Consider the following 18,450-nt stretch of genomic DNA (forward strand, 5'->3'; position numbering starts at 1 on the left):
TGTGTGTAGTCATCAAGTGAAACTCTTCAAGGGAGGCTCCGAAATTGGTGCAGGCCAAAATTTTGGAGGGTGATTGTAGCCGCTACAACACTTGGCGACACACTGGTAGAACTCCAACTTCTCTATTTCGACTCATTTCTAGCACGGGGCCTTAGTCTTTTGGGGAGTATTGAATTGCTATGCAAGTTACTTTAGTTTCCCACTTACCCCATGGACATACATGGTTCACCTTTTTCCAGCTCAGTCAAACACAATCAAAAGTTCAGCTTAGATCTCAGTGTTTCGAATCTGGGAAGGGTAGTTTAACTCGCAAGTTGAAGATTTTTAGAGTATAAGTTTTCATCTCTGGTGTTGCTCCACTTCCAGCAGGTCTGGATAGTACCCCGACGAAGTCACGCAGGAACACACACATTTATCCACTATTAGCGAGCCTGGTCAGTACCTCAGTGGAGTGGCATGCTTCACCTCTCTGCGCAGGAAGCCTTTCTCTTCTTTCGCCTTTGTATTTTTCAAGAGGACTGTGCATAGGCACTTAATTATTTTTGAGGCAGAAGAGGGATCCCAACTTATTGAGATCAGAAGAGGTTGTTCCTTCAGAGAAGAAAGTAAGACCTCTGACATAGGTTTGCTTGTTTAGATTTTCCCCTTCTCCATTTCTACTAGTTAGATGAGCTTGAACACATAGAGCAGAAGGCTGAGTACAGGCATGGGGCTTCCTAGTGTGGACAGAGGTTCATGGTTGGGTTAAAACTTCCCTTGTTGACGGTTCATATTTTTCCTTAAGACTTCATCAGCCAAAGGTTATTACCAAGCACAGAGAAGATGGACACAAGATTGGCCAAGTGCTGTAGTGTCACAAGTCTCTTCAAATTTCAGCCACCTACTCTATTCAAAATCCAGAACGTAGTATTTGGCAGCACTTGTTTCCGAAAACAAAAATAGTAATATGCCAAGCAAACAAAACAAACGTAAACAAAAATAGTAAGCAAAGTGGACAAGGTGAAAACAATAATAAGTAGGCAAAGCAACCAAGTTAGCAAGGAAACAATCATGCAAACCAGAAAACAAAGACAAGTGAAAAAGCAAATACTACTCCTACTCCTACGTTAAACGATCGGGGTTATGTGAAATGAAATTTCCAATGATGCCACCGTAGGCATACCCCACCTGCAATCACAAAGATACAAGTGATTAAAACCGATAAAAAATAGTGTGCGAGAGAAAATGAAAAAGCTTGAAAAACATGCACACGAGAGAGAAGGTCTCGTCTGTGGGCGTAAGAATGTGTCACAACCACCCAACACACATGCTTACCTCTTCCATGACTACTATTTTTCAACAAAACTCGAAGGCCTCTTGCGAGGGTGTGTTGTTCTGCACCAAGTTTCTCAGCGAGTGCAAGGAAGGATTGAAGCTGGTTACCTGCAACATGACTCACCAAGTAAGATTGTTCCATCCATTCAATGATTGGATCATAAAATTCATGACGTCTATTCTGAAATATTCGTGATCTTTGAGTAGATGGATTCCTGATTCGAGAGAGGGGATCACGATGGGAATCTGATATGGATAGATAGATCTAGTCATTCTCATCAGCCATGTCAAGACAGTGAGGGCCTGCCATATCCATCGGTGCAGGCTGAAGTGCCTCACTTGCTTGACAGAAGTCTAAAACGAAATATGTTACATGGTGAAGATCATAGTGCGCGAAGCAACTGCCATTAGATGTATTATTTGGAAAATGATAAACTACATGACAGCCACCCAAGATAGAAGAGAAATCAATCCAGTCGGTCGAGATGCTAGATTCCCAGTTTGACATGAACCAAGAAACCTTTTGAATGATTGTACGAATGCTCTGAATTAGGGAACCAAGTTCGTTATGTGCTAGGCATGATAGAATACCCACCTGCAACTGGTGAAAAAGTGTGCAGGCATCTTGGTCATCATAGAAATGTCGAAAGGATGTCATCACTGTGAATGTGTGAAACCAGTTGGGGTGTGGCGAAATGAGAGTAACTTGATTCGTGTGATAGGTCGTGTGCTCATCATCACCCAGGGATATTGCTAGTGTGATGAGTGGGAATATTTGACATGCAAAATTTGGAAAAAGACCAAGGAGTTGATTACGAGAGAGAACATATGATAAGTGTGATTCCAGATAGAGGTGATCAACTTTACTGTCCCATGATTGGATGAGGAATAGACACTCCCAACCTGAACTAGATGTAAGAGAGGTGCATGAAGACATATATGTTGTAACGGACTCGTGGATTTGATCATTAGCTAAAATCTGAAATTTTGAAATATCATACCCCGAATGGTAAATATTCTTTACACAGGGATCCACATCGAGTGCAACCATGTAAATAGACGGATTGTGCGTGAGAAACTAGATCTGATTTGGTTTGACGGGTTTACCAGAATCGCGAGGTCCTGACATAACCATCAACGGACGTTGAAGTGCCTCGACTCCATGGCATGTCCCAAAGCTTTGCAGAATTGAAAAAGTACATTTTATGATGTGAACCAGAACATGCATGGCTTGAGGATGGTTATTGTTACTAATTTCAAAACTTCTCTTAGGATAACAACCATCTCTGTCATAGGCTTCAACAAAATTTTCAACAATCTGACTTGATGATTTGTCTTCATGCAACACACAAGATCATGATGAGTGGGAAGAGTCATGTGTGTTGAAACTATTTTCATCATGGAAAACCTCATTACCTTGTGTTGATCGAGGAGATAACTTAGAAGATGAAGAATCAAGAGAATGCAAAGTGTCTTCGACACATGTTGATGTGCTGTGAATGATAGGACACACAGGCAAGTGAGGTGTAGAGGAAGCTTCAATATGGATGTCTTCTTTGACCAGTGCGCATTCCAGATCTGAGTTAGAGTGTACATGAGATGACAATAGATCATATGATGTGCTTGGGTGTTCATCACAACATATAGAAGTGTGGGAGTGATGACAACCCAAGGCTAGAGGTTGATCAAAAGAATTGATTGTGCATGATGCTACACCAAGATTTGTGGATCAAGGATCGATCAAGAATGGAAGCTCAATGTTTTGAGAGGAATTGATTTTGTCTTCACTGTCTTGCACATCCGCATGTCTGATGATACTGTCTTGCACATGACTGCAACTTGAGCTAGCACCTAGAGAATTAAGAGAGTGCACGCAACTAGCTTGTGATGTAGATCGCTCAAGCGAGCCATGGTTCAAGTAGTCATGGCTTGTAGATGATCGAGGATGGAAAAATGGAGATTAGAATCAAGACTTGGGTTAGGAATAGTGATGTCCTCATGTCGAATGGAGGGACGATTTTTTGCCATAGGCTTTCCTAAGCATTCTGGAATTTCCTTCGTTGGCGTGGGAGACAGCTGACCAGATGGATTGGGAACATGCTTCCTAGATTCCTCAGCTTTTCAACCGTTGCGAGGGGTCACCCTCTTCAAGACATGAGGTGTCTCGTGATCCGCAAGAGTTGAGGAAGAATGGAAATCAGGGAGTTCACTGTTTCAGCAGACATGAACCAAGCATTTCAACTCTTGGCTCATGAAGTCAAGGTCCACAAACTGCTAAGGAATTTCGTGACATAGGTGAAGGAAGTGGTTAGAAAAATCCTCAACTTATTCACCAGGATTCATTCTTGGTGGTCACACTCATTGAAAGCTTGATGGAGGTCTATGGCGAAAGTGAGAAGGGAATTGATGGAAGCAGGTGGCAGGGTCTGACACCACCGATTAGTACGACCTTTAAGGGTGAGGAAGAAGAGTACGCAAGAAATCTCATCACCATTGATTTCATGTATTCACAAAAATGAATAAAATCATAAATGTGCTCGATTACGGACGTTCCGTCCTCACCATTAAAATTTAACAAGGACAAGTGATCGAGAAGCTCATCGGGGATTGATAACTGATTAAGGGAGAAATGAGAGAAACACCCTGGGAGTACGAATCGTGTATTATTCATTGGATAAGAGATTCAACCCATATGTATGGGCTCAACTTGTCATCTGGCCGTCCTTCTAGCACCAAAATGTTGACAATGCCGGATCACCAACATCATGGGATCACCCCGATATGAAGTCCCAACTAGAACTCACACCGTTTGGAGTGGGAGTCCCATCCGGCATGATGGCCCGGTTTCCATTGCCTTAATTATTTGCCTCAACTCTTGCTTGTCAGCACAGGAGAGGTTCGCTTTGTCTTCGAGAAGTGAGGTTCACGTGCCTCGTGAGTGTAAGTGTACTTGTTTCAATGGTTCTTTCACTATGAGGGGAAGAAGGTGAAGGTGAGTTCTAGGTTGAAAGGGATCAGTCCCAACTCAGCTAGGAACACACAACACAAAAGGACATACACAGCTTCTGGCAGAGCAGTCCACTCGGATGCGGCAGTCACAACATACAAGGTAAGATAACATGTACAACACTCACAGAATAGTCCGAACAAGTGCAATGGTTGTTACAGAAAGATTCAGGTGAAAGGTTTGTCTGATGTCCGGCAGAGTAGTCGACACAAACAGGACAACATTAACAACATATGCAACATATTTCCATTAATAGATTATGCATTACAACAAATGAAACAGTTCAGATGTAGAATACATGTTAAAGAAACATGCATTACAAGTGTTAAAGATCAGTCTTACAATAGATACAATACATGTGTGAAAACGTGCTGGCCTTTTAACAAGCTTCTGAATTAAGCGAAAGTTCCAAGACACATCGTTACACCATATATCACTAAACCTATCAGCAAGGTGTTGGAGCCACTACTTACTCCTCAGAAAAGATTATAGACTCTCTTGGCTATGTGAGAGGAGATGAGGTCAAAAAGTCCTTTGCATGTACAAATGAGAGGGTATTTATAGTCAAGGGTGAAACTGACCCTTGTGGCTGTTCGACTACCCTCATGACCATTTGACTTCCATGACTCTTCAACTTACATGACTTTTTGTTCAACAAGTGGGTCTCTTGGACTTCCACGTTACATCACATTGATTGAAAACAAGCCCATGGTGGAGATGTGGGCGACATGACTCGACATGACTTGACATGACAATGCTGGTACATTCGTGTTACTGCTGTGGGTGACATGAATCGACATGACTTGACATAACAATGTTGGGACATTCGTGTTGCTGCTGTGGGCGACATGACTCGACATGACTTGACATGACAATGCTGGTGCATTCGTGTTGCTACTGGAGTGCATATCGAGCCATAGTGTTGCTGGATCATGGATGTATTCATGGTGTATCATAGCTTCACCTCCGCTTGGCGAAGTGCGTGAAGTCTTCGATGGTCCTTGGTTCGCTTGATGAAGCTTTACCATGTTGTTCCTTGCTTGCATGTTGGAAGGCTTGACAGGCTCATCTGTTCGTGAAGGTGCATGTTCTTCACGTTCATCCACTTTGCATGCTTCGTTTGTTCGTCTGTTGGTGAACCTGTCATTCTACATGTGCTCCCTTTGTTCATCCCATTCATTGTCTCACCATGTTCGTTGGTGTACCTATACCTGCAATCACTCATGACGAGATGACATCAAATCCAAAAGCTCCTAGTCTACCATGACACATGATCATTCGGATTTATGTGACCGGGAGAGGCATGAAGGCTGTGATGCAGGATGATGGCTCCAGGCAACTTCTGATGAAAATTTTGCAAGAGTCACTGAGAGATGGAGACAAGCAATCTAAGTTGATAGTGACTCTCTGCAAGGTCTGGCTTGGCTGGGAGAAAAAATTGTGCAAATTTTGGGAGGAACGGTCCGAGCTACTAGAAGGAAAGGCAGGCATGCTCTACACATTTTTTAGAATGAACGGGTAGCGGGGCTGGACAGCTAGATTTATGCAATTTTCAAGAGGAACGGGCCGGGCTGCATGCAGGGTTAGCAAGCAGGGATTGCATAGTTTTTCTGGGGAACTGATCGGGTCACTGGTAGCCAAAACTGTGCAATTCCCAGAGGAAACTACCAGTTGGCTGCTTGGAAGACTGGCAGTAGAAACTGCGTAATTCCTAGAGGGAACTGGCAGTCTGCTGCTAGGGGTTGCAGGCAAGGAAAAATACATTGAGGCCAGGAGGCTAACCCGCCAATCATCTCTGTGCAATTTTTGAGTTGAGTTGACTGATGGGCAGTGGAAGGTCTGTTCATGAACATTGCACAATTTCTGAGATGAACAATTGGTTGAATGTCAGGATGACCGACCGGGAAAACTGTGCAATTTTATGAGGGAGACGTGGACAGGCACTTGGTGTCTATCCGGCTTGTCTACGCAATTTCCTCAGTTAGTTGAGTGGGTGAAGTCAGTGGCCTCTACGCAATTTTTGAGGGGAGTTAGTCCCTAGGTGTCTGTTGAGTCCGACTATCTGGGTGGCCAACATGAGAGTTGATTGAATTGCTTACAAACAACGCATCTTGAAAAGAATAGCTTGGTGATTCTACCCTGTTCTGGTTGACAGTTGATCGAGTCGATGGCAAGGTGATGGTCTGGCTATTAGAGGGGAGTCCATTCGTCAGAACTTTCAACAAAAATGGCTAAGTGTGTCAACAATTGAAAGATGCATAGGTGATCATACGAACACACACTCGCATGACTTAACGACGAGACCACCAAACCATCCAAACACACATGTTCAACAACACTGACCAACTATGTAAGCGACAAGCACAACACTCATGATTGATTGTTCATTGATCGAGACGACGCTTGCGCAACAGTGAATGTGACTCCTATGTGCGTGCGGCATATGATTTCATAGCGAGTACAATAAGCACATACGAAGTGAATACTTTAAGCATAACCAAAACATGGTCGCAAGCATGACTCAGACATGAGCATGAAGAGACTTGAATGCAATAAATCAAGTAAAGCAGAGTTAAAGATCCACACAAGCTCACAGAGTGAACCCGAGTGTGTGTAGTCATCAAGTGAAACTCTTCAAGGGAGGCTCCGAAATTGGTGCAGGCGAAAATTTTGGAGGGTGGTTGTAGCCGCTACAACAAGAGCCTACCTCCTTATCACTGCTTGATGAAGCCAACCTCTATTTTTCCCTTTTAAAATTGCTCATTGCCAATCCTGTAGGTGTTCTTCTGTATCCTGTAGGATCTTGTAGGATTTGCCGTAGGATCCTGTAGGTGCTCCTGCGTTGGAAAAAATGAATTCTACCTTTCTTGTAGATTACTTGAGGGCCGAGAGAAACTTTGCTAGTGTGTTCCTTTGAGAATGTGAATGCCTCTATTCATGGGGATCAACATTTATTTCCTCATATGGGTGATTTGAGTGGGGTGGTGTGCTGGCAGTCGAGGTACGAATATCTATTTTTGGACCGTTGGTCCCACTACCACATCATCATTCTCCTTACCTCGTAATCAACTCCCGCTTCGGGCATCCATAGCTTAACCACTTTCGACCTCATCTCTCATTTTCCTTGACTTGACTGCTGCTACATGTGTAATGACTAATTTTCTTCTCCTCGTTGACTGAGCGAAGGTGACCAAGTTAATTGACGACCTTCTGCTTATAAAACCAACTCTTTCACAATTTTTATATGTTTGATCATATTATCCCAATGAGAGAGTAGAAGCGAGATACATACCTGTGGTAATGATTCCTTGATGATGTTTGTCAAAGAGTGAAGTCTTTGATGTGTGTTTGCTGCATGTGCTTTTCTACTTCTTTTTTTATTGTCCTCTGATGTTTTTCTTTGATGTGAAGGTACTTGGATGGTGATGTTGATGATCCCGATGCTGTTGCTAAGCTCTGGAGGAGCTTCTTTGACCTATGGATCTCCATGCTTGAAGCTGACTCCACCCTATGATTATTTGTTTTATGGGACATGATGCTACAAGATTTCCTATAGGATGTCCTGTAGGTGCCTCTCCCTTAATTTTTTTAATCATTTTTCACTTCTAGAGCATGAGGATGTCTGGCATGGGTAGAGAAGGGGTCTAGGGATTTTTGAATGAGAGATATAGCCTTCAAGTGTTGACCCCTTGTTCTATGTATTCATCCTCTTTTCTCTGTGTTTTTCTTTGAAAACTGTAATTTTTTGAAACTGACTTTTTTGGATGAATGCAAGGCTGATCATGGTGGAGAGAGGTATGGTGATGAGAAGGTGAAGTAGATTTTTTTTTTTTGACATGGGCAGGTCATCCCCTTGCTCTAGGGTTACTTCCTTTGGGATTCCCAAGCCACTGTAATTCCTATAGGATCATCCTATAGGTTTTCAGGGAATCTTGTAGAAAACATAGAAACCTTGCAAACTGAGCTAAATGAGTGGAAAACTAGAGGGAATGATGGAATGATGAAGGATAATGAATCGAGAAATAAAAAACATGAATTGGATAGGTACCTTTTGATCCTCTCTTGTTTCCAACTAGTCTTCCTCCAAGAGGTTTTCATCCTAGTTGCTTGCCCTAGGCACCTCAAAAGAAGTTTTCACCCTGAGATATTTTTGTTCCTCTTTTTTTTTTTTTTGACACCATTGGGCTGCCTCAAGAGGTTTTCAACCCAACAGTGGGACTCAGGTGCATCATGGAGGTTTTCACCTGAGTCTCCTTTTTTTTTTGTTTCAATGACTTGATGAGGTAGAAGCTGAGACTTGCTCCACCACCATCACTCTCTTGCTGATACCATTAATGAATTATTTCTTTGACAATGGATTCTTGTAAACCTTCAATCTGTGCCCATTAACAAGTAAAGGAATGTCCTCTGCACCAATGGTTCTAATCTGCGTTGAACCATTATCATGACATTTCTCTATGACATAAGGCCCTAACCATCTAGTCCTTAACTTTCCCTTAAAATATTTTTATATGGAATAATATAACAAATCCCAATCACCTTCTTGAAATTGCTTATCCTTGATGTTCTTGTCATGCCAGATCTTCCTCTGAATTTGAGTCACCTCTGTGTGTAGGAGGGCCTACATTCTAAACTCATCTAACTCATTCAGCTGGAGAAATCTCTCTTTTTGTGCATTGCTGAGATCCAGATCTAGTTGGGTTTCCATCCTTAATGTATTGTACTCAAATTCAATGGAAAACAGGGCCTTATTCCCATAGACCAACTCATGGGGAGTGAATCTAGTGGTGGTCTTCCAAGTGGTGTTGTAGGCCCAAGTGGCCTCAACTAATCTATCTGCCCAATCTTTTCTGCTGCTGCTAACCACTTTGGTCATAATTCCCTCTAGTGCTCGGTTGGTCACCTCCACTTGCCCATTAGCTTGTGGGTGATAAGGAGTGGATGTTATATGTTTGATCTTGTGCTAGCTTAACAAGTCTTTAATCATGTTAGATGTAAACTGGCTGCCTTGATCAATGACCAGTTCTCTAGGGTAGAAAAACTTATAAAATACATGTTCCCTTAAGAACTTAGCCACTTTATCCTCTGTTGCTGCCTTGATTACCTTGTTTTCAGCCCACTTGGTCAAATAGATAGTGCACGCATTGATGTACTACTTTTTCTTGGATGGAGGGTCATTAGGTCCAATGAAATCTGTTATCTCAAAATCAGATCCTGATAGGCTGCTGGTCAGGTTGACTCTAAGTAACTATTTCAACCTACTTTAGGCTGAGGCTTAGCCTCCTCAACCTGAGAGGGCTCTCTCTTGATGGATTAATGATTTTGATTAAAGATAAGATGGCTAACTCTTCTAGAACAACTGTGAAAAATATGAATGGTGGAAACACATTAAACAAAACTATCCATTGGGCTTATGGAGTCAACAACACCTCAATATAACAATGAACTCAACCTTACACGGAAGTCAGGGCATTCAACATTTAAACATTCAGAACATAAACTCATATGGGACCACACAGTTTATAAATGTATACAGGAAGTCAGAGCACATTTAGTGAATTCTGAGTGATTATACATCCATACCACTGTAAAAATTAAGAAAAGGACAACATCACATATTCTGAACATAAAAAATCCTTCATGAATCCTGAGAAGTAAAGTTCAGCATGTATATTACTGAAAATGAGTTTTACATAAGCCAAATACCAGCTTTTTTCATAAAATTTTCCAACCCTGATTACATTGCTGTTTAAGCTATATATAGAGTTCTTATTCTAACTGATCGAGATTCCTCCTCCAGCATGAGGGGAATTCGAAAACTACTTCTAATGACACCTATTAACCCTTTAACTAACTAATAAATACAACAAGGTGTTCACTGGAGTTTTTTAGAGATCTAAATCAACTATGACTCTAACTCCATATTACATGCATGATGGCTTCTCCTCGTTCTTTGACATCTGGTTTTCTTTCAGTTTGGCTGAGATGGGTGTTTAATGCTCCATGTTGACCTTGGATGCTGAATCTTCTTAACTGCCCAGAAATATTAGGAGACTATCCTTGCTTCTCGGCTTCAGTTTTCCCCAAAATATTCGAATGCAAAGAAGCATGTTCTTTATCTTTTAATCACCCAAAATGTAGAAGTCTGCCATGTCCTTGATGCGCTGTAAGCTTTTTCCCATATACATGTGTGCAGGCAAAAGTTTCTTGTAAACTGTTTAACATATCCTGAACTGTGGTAAATTGCTCACTTTACGACAAAAATTTAAAGTTGGATTTTGAATATCTCTTTTCTCCACCTGTCTTGACCTGGTTGACTGTTGATAGCTTCAGATGATGCCTTGTATGCCTTTTAGATGTTTCCCTTTCAAAATTCCCGCTTATAATTCAAAACTGCTTGATTTGTGTTAAAATCATCACCTTCAGCGTTATTTAAAACAACTTGCTTTTAACCCGAGACCTTTATTAGCCGAGTACTTGATTGCCAAAAAATCCTTTAGACTTTCCACATGTCGGATAGGGATTTATATTTCCTCAGAAAGATAAAATCAAGCAAATTTGTCAAAACTTTAAAACAAAATCTTACTTGAAATGAAAACTCATTTAGCAGGTAGCTGACTTAACTGTGCCTTCATATTTTCAATTTGTTTCTTCATAGCCTTATTCCCAGCTCTCAGTTGCATATTGATCCTTCTGATGTACTTGACTTCTTTGATTGCTGGTACTGTCCATGTGTGAAATTGTGAATGGCCATCAACCACTGAATTCAGCTGAGCTTCTACAGCAGCATTCCCTTCCCATAGAGTTTTATAATACTTTGCATGTATGGCTGCATGTTTTCTAGCGGCTTTCTTCAATTTGGCAATCTCATATTTAGCTGATTCCAATTGGCTCTTCAGGGCTGCTATATTATTTTCTTTAGCTGCAATGACTGTTTTGCCTGTGTCTTTTTGTGTTTCTTCCCCTGTTTCCTCTGTTCTTGGCAGTGCTTCCTGTACTTGCTGGAATCTCCTTGTCATAGGTCTTCTAGGTTTAAAAATGAACTCTTCAGCTGGCACATCAAATCTAAGCCTTTTTGAGGCCTTGGATTTCTTGGTGCTTTCTTGTTCTGACTGCATCAATTCGATTTGAACTGGTAGAGATTGCTCAAATTCAATAGCCTGTAATAAGTCATTTAAACTTGCCTTGGACACTGAACTTTCTTCGACTGCTATAGCTTTACCTTTTTCCTTATTCATCTGACTTCTTGTTATTACCCTTGAGACTACTTCAGATGTGATTGTTTCAGGTACAGTCTTTTTACCATGAGCTTTTTCCTTCGTTTATTGCTAAGGTTGATCTTGGATGATAAGTGGCTTCACTTGTTTTCTTACTTGTGACTTTGGAACTCTTTTAGCTCTTGCTTCTGTTTGGAGCTCAGCTATTGTAAAATCTCTAGCAGGTGGTGGAGTGAGGCCAGTCTGGCTTTTGAATCCAGCCATAAAAATGAATGAATTCCAATCTCTGTCTATTTTTTGGAGCCCATCTAAAACCAATAGTTTAATCAAACCATGATGAAACAAAGAGGTTTCACAATCCTCTTTCCTCAGCTATACCTTATCACACATCTTACTCAAACTACGGAACAGATAAAAAGGTAAGTCTATGGAGACCTTCCCGGTGAAATGCAAAAGGAGTTTAAAATGGTAAGAATAAACCTTGTTATACCTTCCTTCACAAGTCAGATATTTCTGTATGCAGGTGAGTAAGTGAGCATAATATTCTTTGACATAATTCCTGGGCACTGCCTTACTTAAATCTTCATTTACATAATCATCCTTCAAAAACTCCTTGCAAGGATTCATGTCAAATTTGAAATTTTTAAACCATTCCTCTTTTCCTCGTGGGATCTCTGTTATAGTAGATATCACTTCTGGCGAAACCTGCAACTCTAACATGGCTACCTTTGAATTCAAGCCTGTGAAGTTAAGTGCAAATTCCTTAGTTACCTGTGTGTGTCCTCCTTGTAACTTTTTGCAAAACTTCCAGCACCCGGCCTTTTTAAATGCTTTCTTCACCTCTTCATTTCTCAGCGTTATATCCAGGCCTTCAGGCTCAGTCCTTAGAGGTTTGCCGGATCTGTGCTCCTTTTTCTCCATTGATTCTTCCAAATCCTCGCAAACAATAACTACCAGCTCCGGTTGGAATTGTGTTTCAGCTTCTATTTGAATTCAGCCTCGTTTGATTATCAGCCTCGCTTGAATTTTAAATTTTTCCATTTAAAATCTTTCAAGATGTAACCTTGCAGATTTGTCATTCATGCAAGACTTACGGCCATCATTAAGATTTATGCACGGTTGTCTTTCTTGGGAATAATAATTCATGCGTATCAACAGATCTAGTGGTGGTGATAGTGGCAATGAGTCGTAAAATGTGATAAGAGGGGTACATGAGCTGACATGAGAGGACCCGGCCTATGACTCACCTAACAGATTTGATATTTCGGGAAAGATTCGCTGCGAAAAGTACGAATCCATGATTTCGCAGCGCTGTCAGTTTTAAATTTGAATGATGCGCTGCGAAATTGCCTAATCATGATTGCACTGCGAGACTGCCTAATCATGATTTCGCTGCGAAATTACAAAAAGACATGGTGACTGACATAAGATAACCGATGGCTATAGAACAATGGTAGATGGAGGGGAACCAATGGGAGCTGAGAATAACTTGACTCAAAAACTCATCAAAACTCCAGATTCTAAGGGAAAAAATTAAAACTAGATTAAACTAACACTGACCTTCGTCATCGGGCTAGGATGGAAAGTTACATGTATCAATTTTAGTTCTAAGTGATAACAAAATCCATGCCCCACTTTTCAAATAGCTCGAAAGTCACTTGAGGTTGCAGATGTTGGCTTGTGTTATATTCTTTCCACGACTAGCCCACGTAGTTAACCGGGGGGTTAGAGTGGGGGCAGAGCTCCCCTTCGTTGTGCTGATTGTGTAGGGGGGGGGGGGGGGGGGGGGGTGTCACAAGGGGTTTGAGGTGTACTCATAACCCCACTTTATGGGGTCCAGCACAGTGCCCCAGAAAATTTTGGTTTTGGACCCTATGTTAGGTTGGGCAGACCCACCTATGGTTTTGTGCATGATTTTTGCACATCCTTTTTGGACGCGATGGTTTTCGGTCCATGGTATTGGATGCTTCGGCATGTATAAATATGTATTATAAAATTGAAAGGAACACGATGAAAAATCAAACTAGTAGTCCCGGTTTTGGGATCCAGGGGAAATCTCTGTGTATATGTGTTTTATGTGTTATGTTCTCGCATTGTTTATTTTTTGTGTTTTAGAATTCGTATGCAGGTAATTTCTATACGTGGTTAAAACCTACAGAAGAGGAATTTCATCTCTTGGAGTAGGCTTTCCCATCCTTTGGCACTGATCACATTGACTAGTATACTTTCTCACATCTTGATGAAGAGTGGACCAATAATAACCAACTTATAATACCTTGAATGTTGTCCTCTTGGCTGCAAAGTGACCTCCACAAGGCCCATCATGATAGGTCAGAAGGATGTAAAAGAGTTCCTCCTCCTTGACACATCTTCTCGGAATTTGATCCAGGCCTAGTTTTAATAGGTTTCCCCCAATCCAAGTGAATGGGGCGCTCTTCCTCACAATCTTGCTTTTCTCTTTGGAGGACAAACTCGGTGGGAACTGTGTAGACACCAAGTAGTTTTCTATGTCAGCAAATGATGGAGAGAGAACTGAAATGGTGAATAAGTGTTCATCTGGTAACTGATCAACCATTCCTTTCTCCCTTGTAGGCAAAGTTAATATGGACAAAAAATTTGGAACAACATTTTCCTTGCCAGGCTTATCAGCAATAGTTAGATCAAACTGTTGTAATAAAAGTAACCATCTAATAATCCAGGCATTCACATCAGGTTTATTCATTAAATATTTAATTGCAGCATGGTCAGTATGTACAAATGTTTGGTAACTTGTAATGTAATGCCTAAACTTGTTAAATGAATGCACAACAACTAAGAGCTCCTTTTCGGTCACTGTGTAGTTCAGTTCAGCCTTTGACAGATTCTTACTGATAAATTAAATGGCATATGGAAATTTGTCATCTATCTGGCCTAGAGCTACTCCTATGGCTTTATGTGAGGCATCATCATGTATATGAAAAGGAAGGGCCAATTTGGGCCTCAAAGAATAAGTGCAGTGGTCAACTTGTCCTTCAAGGTGTCCAGGGCCTCTTGACAACTTTTTGACCATACAAATTCAGAGTCTTTGACAAAAAACCCAAATAAAGGAGAAGCTAACTTGCTGAAGTCTTTTATAAACCTCTGATAGTATCTAGTTAAACCTAGAAAACTTCTAACATCTCTCTATTTTTGCGGAGTTGGGACCCTTTGGATGATGGCTATTTTGTTTGGGTCCACCTGCGATCCTTGCTGGGATATTGAATGACCAAGAACAATCCCTACAGTCATCAAGAATTCACATTTTTCAGGGCTAAGGGATAGGTTCATTTCAATGCATTTGTTCAACACCTTACCTAAGTTGGACAAAGCCTCCTAGAAATCACACCCATAGGGTGTAAAATCATCCATATAAATTTCTACTACATCATGGACTAGCTCGGCAAAGATACTCAAGACTGCTCTCTGGAAAGTGGCAGGGGCACTACATATGCCAAAAGGAAGGACCCTATAGGTGAAAGTACCCCAAGGACAAGTGAAGGTGGTTTTATCCTAGTCTTCCGGGATGATCTAGATTTGATTGTACCCGCTGAACCCATCTAGGAAAGAGAAAAATGTTTTCCCTGCCAGGTCATCTAGCACTTTGTCAATGAAAGGTAGAGGGAAATGGTCCTTCTTTGTGGATTTGTTTAACTCTCTGTAATCGACACAAATCCACCACTTCCCATTTTTCTTTGGAACCAACACCAAAGGAGAGACCCACTCACTATCCAAGATAGGGTAGATGAATCCTGCATCTAGCAGCTTTTGCAGTTCTTCTTTGACTATATCCTTGAGAGTTGGATTCATTCTCCTTTGGGGTTGTCGAACTAGTTTTCAACCCTATTTGATATAAATGTAGTGAGTACACACCAAGCGGTGGACTCCCTTCATTTCCTTGTAACTCTAAGCAAAGGCATCTAGATGTCCCTTTAGCATGTTGCACAACTTTTCTTCTTGGTGTACAGAAAGAGATCAGTTGATTTTCAAAGTTCTCTCAGGGCTGAATTCTATGGTTTTGACACGGGTAGGGTCTGAATCAGCTAAGCATAGATCAATCGAATGGTTTTTTTTGGTTTCCTTTACTACTTCTTCTAAGGACAAGGTGCTGGGAGTCGAACTTTGGAGCATGTGTTCAGTCAAATCATCTTCATCTAGTTGTCTTCCTCCCATAGCTATTTCTAAGGTATAGAGTTAGGCCTAGTAGACTTCATCTTCTTCCTCCTCTTCCAGCCATAGAGGTAAGTCATGTTCTAGAGATGGCTAAGCAAGAGGGTACAGGACTAACTGCTTGGACATATGCCCATTTTTTATAGTCATATTTCCATCCTTGTAGATAATGTAGGCATCGACAGTGGCTAACCAGGGCCTCCCAAGGATGAGAGGGTAACTAGTAAGTTTGGCCTTAGGTTAGAGAACTAGGAAATCTATAGAGTACTCCCAAGAGTCAATGGAGACCATCACATCCTCCACAATCCCCTCAAGGGTCACTATGGAACGGTCTGCAAGTTGCAAGACTGTTGTGGTCTTTCTCAATGGACATTGGAGATTGAGCTTGAGCAAGGTGTCCTTAGTCATCACATTAATGGTAGCCCCAAGATCAATCAAAGTGTGTGGGACAATGGTGCCATTGATGTGCACATCTACTATAGGGCTTTCGAGGTCCAAATACTTCGGACAAATTACCTGCCCCAGCATTAAGTCAGACAGTTGTCCAATGACATTAATGGTAGGGGTGTCTCTTTTTCGCCTCCCTAGATGTTTGAAGCACTTCTCCTTAATAAACTTGTTGTAAATAGGTACATCCTTTATGGCTTGGAGAAGTGGAATTTTGACACATAGATTTTTTAATTCTCCTAGAAGTTCATTCTCTTCTAGGGTAGGCTGGACTGGTTGAGTTAATCTCTCAGGAAAGGGTGGTGAATTTACTTTAGGCATGCTTTCCTCTCTTTCCTCCTCACTCTCCGTAGGTGGAGGTGAAGGTTGGTTGTCCAGGATTACTCTCCCAAATCTCAAGTTGATTTCCTGAATCTCCATAGCATAAGCAGGATAGGATGTATCTCCACTGTATACTTGTTTCTCCTCTCTGTTGTTCGGGTTCGGATTTGGCTGGGCAGGAATCTAGGGTTGTTTAGGTGGAGTAGGATGTAAAATCTGTGGTTGATTAGGTTGTGAAGCAATTAAAGTTGGAGCATTGTTTTATGGGGGCCTCCACCCTTAGGACGGTGCATTCCACTAAGGCTGTGGTGGAGCATATGGCTGAAATGACTGGCTGGTTAGTTGGGAATGGTACTGAGGTCCAAAGGACCAAGGAGGAGGTGTAGACTAGGAAGGATGAGCATCCCCCCCCCAAAGAGGGAATGGATGTGGTCTGGTTGGGGTTCTAATAAGCATGGGATGACCCTTGCATGCCCTGCTGGTATGACCGAGGCCCATGAGGTCTCCTTTGATTTATGTAGCAGAGATGTTCAGTCACCCCTTCAGTTCCCTGATACACAACTTTTAGTCCAAGTAGAGAAGGGAACTTTTCTGTGGAGTGGTTTTCTTCATAGACCGAGTAGACTTCAATCAAATTCAATGGACATTCATTCCTAGGGTGCCTCCTTGTGCATCTAGGGTAGAAAATGGCTAAGGCTCTCTCTTCTTCCTCTTGCTTTCTCTTGATGTGCATAGTTTCCATCTGTAGGGCAAGGGTTTGCAGCATCTCACTCTTGAAATCTTCCAGCATGTTTCCAATTTCACCCTTGATGGATGTATTGGAAGAGGATGGACTTACCATAGGTTGACTACCCCTACCCTTTTTCCTAGATGCCCTAGAATGGTTCCTAAAGACAGTATTGATATCTTCATAGGGTAGCTGGTAGATGTCCCCTCCCTCTAGCAGGTTTAGGGTATCCAGAAGATCTTCCCTTACCCCTCTAAGCATGATTAGCTTCAGTGACTCAGGATCAAGTGTGCACCTAGCCCTTTTGTAGCTAAGATGGAATATTTCTTCATAATCCTATAGGGATTCGTCATGCCCTAATGTCATCCTAAAAATTTATTCTTTAGTGTCTTTGGACCTGCAATAGTCTCGATACTTGTTGTTGAAGGCTTGCTGCATCTGAGCCCAACTTGGGATGATATCCCCAGGTAAACCCATGAACCAGCGCAAAGTTGCATCATTGAGAGTGGATGAGAATAGTTTCAACTTCCGCTCATCATTGGTGTAATCATAGGTTCTTCATATGACAACAAACTCAAACAAGAAAGTGTCTAGATCTTCTGAAATCAGGCCATGGAAATGAGGAAGAGAAGAGGGGCTTATATTCTTCATCTTGGTATCCCCATTATTTTCTCTGATGGGAAAGGCACCCTCAACTCTTTCTCTATTTCCTCTATCATTTCTATTTTCAGCCATTGGGTAAGTTGGAATGGGTTATTCTTCTTCTTCTCCCCCTGTAGACTCTTCAAATATCTTTGGTTGTTCACCTAAGGGTTCCTCCAATTCATAACCATCGAAGAAGAGGGAAGGTTTGCTATTTGAAGCGGTGGGGGTATTTGGTAAAAATTTCCCTAAGTTATCCCTATTCCTACAACACATGAAATAAGTGTTTTTGTTTTGTTTTGTGTTTTTTCAAGATTTGAAAATAATTTCAGAATTGAAATTACAAAGTGAATGGAAACTAACTGACTGAATGAAAACTAACTGCTTGAATGAAATCTCACTTGCAGAATGGAAAAGAAAGCAAACTAGATTATTTTTGCAGAAATGAAGCTAATAGAAGAATTTCAGAGATAAGAAATGGAAGAAAGAAAGTAGTAATCACATATTACTTAGACACCTCCCCGAAAATGGCGCCAAAAAGTGATGAGCACCAGTATTGCAACAAGAATGTTGCATCTCCTGGAGCTACC

This window comes from Pinus tabuliformis, chromosome Q (genome assembly GCF_031772625.1).
Source record: "Pinus tabuliformis cultivar Carrire ecotype Pingquan chromosome Q, CPIR1, whole genome shotgun sequence".
Lineage (NCBI taxonomy): Eukaryota > Viridiplantae > Streptophyta > Pinopsida > Pinales > Pinaceae > Pinus > Pinus tabuliformis.